The sequence below is a fragment of the Vulpes vulpes genome, chromosome 13 (genome assembly GCF_048418805.1).
Source record: "Vulpes vulpes isolate BD-2025 chromosome 13, VulVul3, whole genome shotgun sequence".
NCBI lineage: Eukaryota > Metazoa > Chordata > Mammalia > Carnivora > Canidae > Vulpes > Vulpes vulpes.
This window is the reverse complement of record NC_132792.1, coordinates 41,473,278-41,484,985: the sequence shown is the minus strand read 5'-3', so window position 1 is coordinate 41,484,985 and position 11,708 is coordinate 41,473,278.

Here is an 11,708-nt window from a genome sequence, read left to right as displayed (position 1 = left end):
AGGATAGAAATACTCATTCTCCATCCCTCTACCTTCTGTTTCTCCAAAACACTGTTCATCTCCTGGCCTATTGTGTTTATGTATTTTTTCATTTATCTATTTTATATTTTTGCTTACCTACTCTTCCAGAATGTGAGCTCTGCATGGACAGGGATGTTACACATTTTAGTTCACTACTATATTCCCAGTTGCTAAAAGTATCTTGCATATAGTAGAAATGCAGTTAAGTATTTGTTGAGTGAATGAATAAATCAGAAAGAAAATGGCAATATGGTAGAGTTGTCTCTGCTTCCAAACTGAAAAATTGGGGTATTGCTGTAGTCACAGGCTATTGAGGGCTAGAAACTAATAAAATTACATATTTTTATTAGAATATGAATGTACCATAAACCCTAGAAGGCTAAAAGGAAAAGTACAAATATATAAATATTATTAGGGAATATTTCTAGATAATATGAATTGGATTGAGTTTTTATTGGTTTTGTATTTTTTATATTTAATAAACATATATATTAAAGAATGATAAAAAAATAAATATATATACCCTAAACCTGTGATATTTGCTGTATTGATTTGAACTTTTGAAATAGAGGTGGTTAGTGTATATTAAAGCTTTGCTTTGGGATTTTATTATAATTTTTGGTTCAGTAGACTGTAATTGTGGTATCCCTCCACAAGCCACAATTTAATGAACCTGAAGCCTCATTTCTAGGACCAAAGAGGATTGGGAAACCTGGAGCTCGATAATGCTGTTTTGTTTCATTAAATGTTCTCACTGTCTGTGTGGAAATAAATGTGACTTGTCCCTGACAGATGATAAAAGGCAGCAGACATCATTAGTGTCCATCACATGACTCCTGACACCTACTGGAGAGAGGGCCTCTGTTTGCTCATGATCAGAGGTAAAATCTTTCTACAGATTGATTTGAAATTGCTTCTTAACTTCAATGTTCAGATCTAGCCATGAAGCCAAGAGTGGCTTCCTATTCCAACCTTAAAAACCTTCTTCTGAGGTTTCAAATCATTTCAGCTCTGTATTTCAGGATGTTTCAAGGGGCAGCAATGTTCACAAAGGAAGAAGGCTCCGTGGAATGCTTTATTAGAATTTCAAAAAAGTGCCATCTCTCGAACTGCTCATTACTAGGAACAACCTGATGCCAAGTAATTTATGATTATTAAAACATATAATTTGCATATAAATTAAAAGAATTAATAAATAGAGATTACAAGAATGTGTTATATTTCCTTATTGTTTGCTGCTTTAATTTTTACATGTACTAAAATAAAGAACATAATGGGTAAGTTTTCTTTTGTGTTTTTACAGAGAAGGTACTGAGAAAAATATGAATTGGAGAAATTACTCAGTTTCTATTATTTCATAAGAATGTGTTCTCAGAGAGGTATTTCCCTTAAAACATGGCTTCTTTTAAGAAATTGAACTATATTTTAATTGTTTCAGAAGATATTTCTGAACATTTATTCCAATGTAAAGATCTTTTTTAAAAAGATCTATAAATAACCCAAATGTTTTGCTTTAAATATATATAATAACATTCTTCTTCCATCAATAAATGATAGTAATAATAACTAAATACTTAATATTTATTAAGAAACTATTATGTGTATATTAATATGCTAGGTACTGTGGTAAAATTGAAACTACAAGACCACTCCCCTCGAATTATGGAGTCCAGTTAGGGACATGCAACTTACACACAAAAAATTTAAATTAAAAATATAATAAAACCTGTTGAAAACAAATCCAAAGTGACCTTATACTTTTAGCCTAGAAAATAGCCAATTTCAAACTCTATTTCCAAGGAAATTCTGGGACTGGAAATAATGGTGTCCTCCTGAAACCAAATCTCTCCTTAAGTCTTCCCCCAAAATGATAATATCAAAATACAGTACAAATAAAACCCCAATGACTGATGTCTTTAGCTTTACTAGGAAGTAGAAAATATCATGATCAAATTACCATAGAGATATAAACACCACATTCCAAATGATTGCCTGGGCCTGTAGATGCCAAACATAGGGAAAAGGAAGCTTAAGAGATACCATTAAAAAGGAAAGGAAAGGAAGACACAGACAAACCAAAGACCTCAGAAAAAGAAAGTACAATGCTAAGTGGCAAAATCTGGCATCTAATATTTGGAAGTTCATAATATCAGCTACAGGAAAGAGGCTGGAAAATGAGTTGTATTGAAAAAGTCAGCAGCTTCAAAAAGCATTGCTTCCTGGAGACAGTCCTAAAAGTAGAGAAAATATTATGCCCTTGAGGATGTAGTGTAAGTGAGAAAGAAGAAACTAAGAGGGGACTATTGAAAATCTTTCAGGAATAAAAGAGACCAAGACATGTCCATTCTCTGTCTCCCCTACCGCTAGGGCATTCATATAAGAAATAGGCCTTACTATACTGACTGAAGGGGCACTCCTGAGCTACTGACTCTACCCTCAAAGTACCGATGGATAGGAAAAAAAAAACTTCAAGCTAACTACATACAAAGCTAATGGAAGATGGAAACAGAAAATTCAAATAAAAATACTTCAGCCGATGAAATGCTCCCTACCAAAGAAGAACAGAAAAGCAAGAAAATAAAAGAAAAATCCACAAAACAGTAGACAATTTTTCACTGAATTGAAAAACCTCAAATAAGAAGTTGGAGTTAGATATTGATATACAGATATATGCATAGATGTAGATATTGATATAAATAAGAATCAGAAATTTTAAAACTAAGCCCATAAGTGAGAAAAAAGAAAGTAAATAATTAAGAGTTAATTGATCTCAGTAAACAAATTAAAGAAAAAAAAAAAACAATATCCATCTCAGAAATAAAGAATAAATTAAAAGGTATCCAAGATATAATAGATTCGAGTGAAACTGAATAAGAGAAGAAAAGCAAACAAACAAACAAACAAACAAAAAAACAAACCAAAAGGATAAACATGAGATAAGGTAACAAGTAAAATGGTCAAAGAGAAAACGGTTGAAATAGAAGATACGCAAAGAGAGTTCAACATACATATAATTGAAGTCTTTGAAGAAGGAAAACAAAATGTGCTATAACTGATATATAAAACTATAATCAAAGACAATTTTTCAGAACTAAGAAAAGTAACCATTTTACAGATTCAAAGGGCCCACTGTGAGTCTTTGAAAACTCAGAAACAAACTTCGAGCACATATCCTGGAGAAACAGTATGAATTTAAAGACAGAAAAACATTCAGGGTATACAGACAATAAAATTGATTTACTTACAATCACTATTTAAAAAAATAGGCTGGCAACAAACTTCTCAAGGGCAACATACAAAACAAAGCAACAATGGAAAAGAGTCTTCCTTGAAGATATTCAAGGAAAGAACTCGCAAGCCAAGTATTTTAGAAACAACCAATTTCCCCTCAAGTGGCAAAGCAATAGAAAAACACTTTTAAAGGTTTATGAATCTACAGAATACTTTACACACGGGCCTTTCCTTGTTTGGATGAGCTTCACTTAACTAGGACATAACTTGAAGAACTCTGGCAAAAGAAATGATGATAAGCATTTCATATATTTAATTTTAGAATTAAATGTAATAATTAAATACATAAAAGGAGGGTAGTAGCATGGGTGGAAGGAAGAATATTGTGAACATATTATGGTTACATATGATATACTCTGCCAAATTAGAAAGAAAACACCTTGAAATAGAAAGAAAAGACAAAGAAGAAAATAATATTACTGACTATTTTATAGGCAATGGATAAGAATCAAGGATATCATCTAAGACTGACAGTCTACAGAGTAAAACATTTTTTGTAAAAATGTTTTCATATGCAAAAAAATATATAAATATGAAACCTCTCAATAAAATGGCAATGTTTAAAAGTACCAAAATAATCTTTTTTTAAAAAAGTAGAGATATATCAGAGAAACACAACACATATAACAAAATCAATATGGTAATTAGTACATAAAATTATACACACAATTGATACCAATATATTAACCACATCAAAAAATGTGAATGGGCTTGACTCATCCATTACAAGAAAAAAATTCCTAGTTGGCTCATAGAGTAAATATCAACTCTATAGTTCCACGCAAGAGGCTCACCTTGCATACAGTGTGTCAAAGGTTGAAATTAAAGGTGTGGGAAAAAATTTATCAGGAAAACAAAACTATGAGAAAGCAGGAATTGTGATATTGACATTTTAAAAAAGTAGAATTCAAGCCAAAAAGTACAAAAAATTCTCTAGAATGTTAGAAGCCAAAACTCACAATAAAGATATAATAGCTATGAATATCAATATATCAAATAACAGAGCAACTACGTTCAAAAAGCAAATACTATAGAGGATGCATGAACAAATAAATACCTAATAATAAAAAACCTTAATGTACTAATCTCAATATAGGGTAAATCAATGGATGAAAAATAAGTAAAAATGTCGAAGATCTGTACAGCATAAGGCAGATTTTGTGTACTTATATATTGAACATAATACTATAATAAAATACACCACTTTTTAAAGTGCACATGAATCTTTCACAAAAAGGAATTCTAGATTAGGTAAAATAGAAAACATCAGCAAGTTCCACAAAATAGAAATAATGCAAACAACTGATTACCGTGCAGTAAAACTTGAACTCAAAAACTAAAACTTAAATACCAGGCTGTTCTACCTGTAGAACAGAAATATATAATATATATATTACATATATATGTTAATTAATTAATTAATTAATATATATTATATATATTACATATATATGTTAAATTTCTACTAAATAATTCTTGGATTAAAGGGAAAATGCAAACAATAAGGATGGGATAAGAACAACATCAAGTATCTATTTACAGATGACAGCAGAGTTTCCTTGGAAATTTTTAGAGAATCAATGGTAAAACTAATGCAAAACAATCAAGATGATCAGGAAACTGAAATTTTTTAAAAATTTTTATTTATTTATGATAGCCACACAGAGAGAGAGAGAGGCAGAGACACAGGCAGAGGGAGAAGCAGGCTCCATGCACCGGGAGCCCGATGTGGGATTCGATCCCGGGTCTCCAGGATCGCGCCGTGGGCCAAAGGCAGGCGCCAAACTGCTGCACCTCCCAGGGATCCCAGGAAACTGAAAATTTTAAAGTGAAACATCTTTATATACCCTTTTAAAAAGGCAAAAAGGTAAAACAGACAGACAATAGCAAATGTCAGTAAGCTGGGCACTAGCTGCATGAGTATTTCTTTTATTTATATCTCTCAACAATACACATGTACACACACAGGCTTTTAAAAAATGTTGTTTTACATTCTAAAATGAGAAAATGGGGGCTCAGACACTGCTTCCATGAAAAATAATTTATACATTTAAGTTTCTAATAACTCTAAGAATTATGTATCTGTTTCTCAGGCTCGTTATTTAGCTACCTACATATGAAATTTCTCTGGCTGCACTGAATGGGTTTTGTTGAATGAAGAATGGGTTTTGTTGAATGAAGAAAAGAGGAGAGAGAGGAGAAGAGAGGAGAGGAGAGGAGAGAAGAGGGAAAGGAAAGGAAAGGAAAGGAAAGGAAAGGAAAGGAAAGGAAAGGAAAGGAAAGGAAAGGAAAGGAAAGGAAAGGAAAGGAAAAGAAAGGAAAGGAAAGGAGGAAGGAAGGAAAGAAAGAAAAGAGAAAGAAAGAAGAAAAGAAAGGAAAAGAAAAAAGAAAAGGAAAGAAGGTAGAAGGGCCATCCTTTCCTGCTTTAGGAGTTTAGTCTCACAGTGTGTTGAAAAAAATTCTAGATTGTTTGATAACATCAACATCTTAAAGTCCTTCTCCCTTTCCTTTGAAAAAAGAAACCCAGCAAGTTTGCAGTAACACTAGGGATTTGAGCAGCAGGTGGGTCCAGCTCAGGCATGTCTGTGTTTTCCTGTGACCTCCCCCACCACCACCACCACCACCAAGCTCCAGGCGGAGTACTGGATTTGAGTCACAGTGAGTATAGACTAGGAGTGCTGGGAGTTAACAAAAACTAAATACCTCTGAGAAAGGACTTGAAGTACCTGCCAAGAAAGTCCTGTCCATACCTCCCCACGTCTACCTTGTTCTCGATGCCATGATGGTGGTCACAGCTCTAGGACAGTGGTGGTGCTCAGTGCTGCAGCTGGGGACATTCTGACGCCAGGGGACATTTGGCTATGGCTGGAGACATTTTTGGCTGTAACACCCATTGGTTTGAATCCTTGGGAGCTTCCCGGGTGAAATCTGAGGCAGGCCCCAGACCCAGCTGGCAAGGCGACACTGAAGGAACCAGAGCCCCACAACATGTAGGTGGCAGTTTCATAAACGAGGAAACAAGCACAGGTCGTGTCTGGGTGGCGGGGCTATGAAATCTTACGTTTATAGAGAGGCCTTACCTGGGTTCCGTCAGTGTGCGGTCCACACCACTCTGTCAAGTTGCAGCCTTGAAAAGTGACCCTTAGGGCTGTGCAAACCTGCAGCGGGTGGAACCACGTTCCAAAGGCTGGGGTGGGCCTGAGGGGCCTCTGCTTGCCCACTGCTCCCCGGGCTGCGGGCTGCAGGCTGCTCAGGGGTCCACCAGTGGTCATATCCTCTTGATGACGTCCCCCAACTATAAGGAGGGCAGGAGCAGGTGCTGCTGGCATGAAGTTGCATGCTAGCACCTAGGTAGGCTGCAAAACCTCCTACAGTTCACAGGAGGGATCGCCACAGCATGGAATTACCTGGCCCAAAATGTCAATCAGTAATGCCCAGGTTGAGAAATCCTGTTCTACGGAATGAGGTGTAGCACCTAATCCAACATATGGACTGAGGAATAAGCCATGGGTCTAGTGCAGTGCTTGGAGTTCGAAATAAAGCAATAAAACCCAGAGTTCCTTCCTTAAAGATCTCAGGGCCTGGTTAGGAGGTGCATAAATGGATAATCATGGAAGAAATTCTATAGAAGAGGACAATCACCTAACAGCCTTGGGTGGGCAGGGCTGGGGGCTTCTAGGGGGAAAGTCCAGCGATTTATCTGGGAACACATAAATCTTGGGAGGATAGATATGCAGGCATTTTTCCAGATTAATAAGAGAAAATGAAAAAAAATGGCTTTAGGCCGAGGAAGGGAAGAAGGTTAACAATGAGACCGTCACTATGTCTGCAGGTCACATGTCATGAGAGCAAGAGTATCAAGTTTGCTTTCTCGTTCTTAATGTTCGTGGATTTGTTGCAAGCACAAAGTACAGTTCTACCCTATGGCGAATGCTCAATCAATACTTTTTTGGATGAAAATGAATAAATTTAAATATCAGTTTCTTTCTGAAACATTCTAAATTTCTCCCTATGAAAAAAGCAGAGCTGCCTTTTCCCAGGCTACTTACACTGGGTAGAGATGGGGAATTTGAAAGATGACTTTTTAGTACTTGATAGGTGCTTAATGGTTATTAAATGAATGAAAAATAGAAGAACGTAGTGGGAAAAAAAAAAGACAGATTTATCAGGTGTCTGCACTCACGATATAGCTCAGTAAAAGTCTTTTTAGTCCTCTCTGCAGAATGGAGATGGAGTCACTCAATATAAAGAGGTAAAAATCACTTATAATCTAATATCCAGAAATGCTTACTTCTTTTAAAGAAGTAAGCACTCATATAGGTACACATGTATGTACATACACATTCAAGCAAAATAGAATCCTATCACACGTATCCTACTTTTAAGTGCTTCTTTACCTCTCTCCATATCAATAGATATTAAAATATACTATTTTAATGAATTCATCACATTTTATTTAATAGATGTAACACAGTTTGTTTAAAAAGACTTGTGTTGGACATTTACATTGCTTTCAGGTTTTTTGAAGTTATGAACAAAGCTGTGGTTAATGTACTTGGGTGCATTTTTGCACACTACAGGCGTTATTATCTTGAAAGAATTTCTAAAGATATATGGAAGCAACTAAAGTAAATATGAAATTTTAGACTTTTAAAGTACACTGCAAAAGTGCCTTCCAGAAAGTGTGTGAGATTACCATTCCCCCAAGCAGTATATGAAAGAGACTGTTTCCTCACATCTTTAATTAACACTGAGTGCTGGGCTGTGTGTTAGATTTTAATTTAATGTGTTATAATCCAACAGTATTTCCTTTATGATTTCTGACTCATGAATCAATGCCTAGAAATAATTTCTGTACTGGAAGATTCTAAAAACACTGTAGTTTCTTCTAATATTTTATGATTTTTTTCCATTTAGAAATAATAAATTCCATTAGAAACTAATCTTGTTTTAAGCCATGTTATAGGCATCTTTTAATTTCCAGATGGATACTCAAATTTTTAATATATTTAATATATAATCTATCTTTTCATCTTCATGACTTACAGGATACATTAAGTGAATCTTTATATTTGGATCCATTTCCAGACTGTACATTTTATTGTTTTGTCTACTTTCCTTGACTATGAGATTATTTTAATTATTTTAACTTTATAATACACTTTAATATCTGGTGGATAAAGGTTCTCTTTCTGTTTCCAATTTAGAAGAAAGTTTAAATTTGTACAATATTGAATCATCTCATCCAGGGACACAGTTGGTCTCTTTTTTATTAAAGTTTGATTATCTTACCCTGTAAGGTCTTTTTTCCAATGAAGACTCTTCATATTTCTTGCTGATTGTTTTTCTAGACAATTCATAATTTTGATTGTGACTGTAAGATATATCTTTTATATTATGATATTTAGCTATTATAATTATTAGGTAGATAGAGCTACTAATTCTTATATATTTTCCATTGGATCATGTTATATAAATTTAACTCAATATCTTATTAGTTTTCCAGCTAATCATATAATCTGTAGATATTAGTCTTTTCCCACATTTACCACTTATTGTTTTAAAAATCTGACTACATTGGCTGTCACTTTTGGAAAAATGTAAAATCATATAAAAGCATAAGACTTTCATGATTTTAATAATAATATCTCTAATATAAAGCATGATAATGGAATTTGTGTTCCAGTACTGAAAAGAATGATGTTTGCAACGGGTTGAAACACATCACAGGTGTAAAATCTATGGCTTTACAATGATAATAAAAGCAACAACAGGAACAGCAATGGGAAATCTCCATTGATCACTAGTAAAGAGTACTAATCTATTGCTCTGAAATTTGATAAAGGGAAAGATTCAAGTATTTATCTTTCCTTCACTGTTAGGAGCCATGTTTTAAGGTAACCAAAAAGTTAAGTTTTTTTTTTTAATTATTTCACTTAAATGCTGAAGAAATGATAGAAAATTATCATTCTGGGGTGCCTGGGTGGCTCAGTCATTTAAGCGTCTGATTCTTGATCTCTACTCAGGTCAGGATCTCAGCGTCCTGAGACCAAGCCTTAGGGCAAGCTCTGTGCTGGGCATGGAATCTGCTTAGGATTCTTTCTTTTCCTCTCCTCCTGCCCCTCCCCGCAAGTGAAGTTCTCACTTGTGCACTTGCTCTCACCCTCCCAATTAAAAAAAATAAGTAAAATTTAAAAAAAAATTATCATTTTGTAATGCCTCATGATATACTAGACCTAGGGAATAACCATAAACAGATGCTAAAAGCTTCAGGCAAAATGTTTGATATAAACCGTATTTTGGAGGGAATTGGGTTACTAGCACATGACCCACTGGTAAATTTCAGCATCGCTACAATGAGACTAGAGATTATGGGTCTCATTAAGTACTATGACTTTCTATTGCCTTAAAAACAAACAAATAACAATAACAAAACTATCTGGATCTAATCTAGCCTAAGATCTAACTACTAGTTTACAGAAAATATGAAAAAAAAATGAGGTATAGGGGAGCCTGGGTGGCTCAACAGTTTAGTGCCTGCCTTCAGCCCAGGGTGTGATCCTGGAGTCCTGGGATCGAGTCCCACATCAGGCTCCCTGCATGGAGCCTGCTTCTCCCTCTGCCTGTGTCTCTGCCTCTCTCTGTCTCTTATGAATAAATAAATAAAACCTTTAAAATAAAAGAAAAAAGGAGGTATAAAATAAATAACAAAATGAAAATAGCCAAATCTAGAATATTGGACATTTAGGAAGACAAATAATGTGGTTTCTTCAACAAATCAATAGCGTTAAAGACAAAGAGATTTGCTACAGAATAAAAGAAATTTAAGAGGTTTACCATCAAATGCAGTACAGATCTTGACTCAAAAATCTATTATCTATCCATATAAATAGATACCTTGAAAACAATTAGGGATGTTCTAAGATGGACTAGTAGTAAATGATATGAAGAAATAACTAATCCTATTAGCTGTAATAATAGCTTCCTGAGAATTTATTATGAGAAAAAAGACAACAAATAAACAAAAAGTAAAGGTTCTTCTCAGAGATGTATACTGAGATATTTATAGGTAAAATGTCACCTTCTTTGAGGTTCACTTTAAAATACCTCAGGTTACAAAAAAGAGAAATGGGGGAAATGAGTGGCAAAATATTGGTAATTGTTGACTCCAGGTGATGGGTACACTGAGGTTCATTATACTCTTCTCTCTAGTTTGTGTAATGCAGGTGGTTGGTAATAAAAAAGAAAGGGCTAAGGAGTGAGAGGTGGTGGGAAAAATAGATGAGGATCAATCTTGATTCTAAGCAAAAGAGCAGAGGTAGTTAATACGGTGAGTACATAGTTAAGAATGACTTGATGTACAGTGAGGTTCACACAAACTGAGAAAGGAAATGTTAAAGATTGCCTAGAGTGTGGAGCTGGGGTCGGGAGAGGAGAAGTTGAAAGGTAGAAAAGGGAGCAAGGGTCCTCAAATAAGATGCCTACAAGGGCGTTGGCTATCTGGATCACCAATGTTTGCGAACTCGTGTAATAAATGATTGTTTATGCCTGGATTATTTCTCTGTGATCTACCAACTTCTCACACGCCAGTGCTTCGTGCAAAGCATCCTATTGCTGCTAAGACTGTGACCTCCTTCTCATGGACATTACAGCCAGAGTTCTATCTCAGCATGGTTTATTTATAAAACCATCTCTTAAAAAACTAATAGCTGCTGCAATGTAAGAGATGTACCGTGTCTTTAACCTCACTTTACAAATATGAAAACAGAAGAAAAACCCTCTAATTTTCTTTTTGTGTGTGTTACCCTAGGATGTACAGAGAAGGCAATCCAATGAAAGACCTACCTTGTCACATTCAGTAGAGCAACTGCAGTAGCAATTTGTTACAAGCAGATGGATAGCTGAATGCTAAAAAGGATAATAAACTAGAACGAAATTAGATATTGAAATCAATTTCTTTTAGGCTTACCATGAAACTTCAGATTTACACAATTGTATTTGAAGAAGTCAGAAAAAAAAAAAAGGCATACTAAGATGGGTGCCCATGAAAACAGAACTTTACACATGCTATAGCCTTTATAGTCACCATTTACTTGGTTGGTTCAAATATTTATAGTTCATTGTTATGACTGCCAAAACTGGCAACCACAAGGATTGTTGTCTCAATTAGGACAGTAAACAGATTGTCTCTTTTTTTAATGAAAAAATCTAAAATGTAATACTTCACAGTTTAACATGTTTATTCATCTAAACGAGCTAAAAAATAATGGTGCGACATCTGTTCGAGAGGCATTGGTACCTCAAATTTTGGCTGCCTCCCCACCAATTTGGTTGTTGTTTTAAAAAATGAAGAATAGGAGGGGGTACTGTCATCAAAAAATCTTCTGGCATGTAAA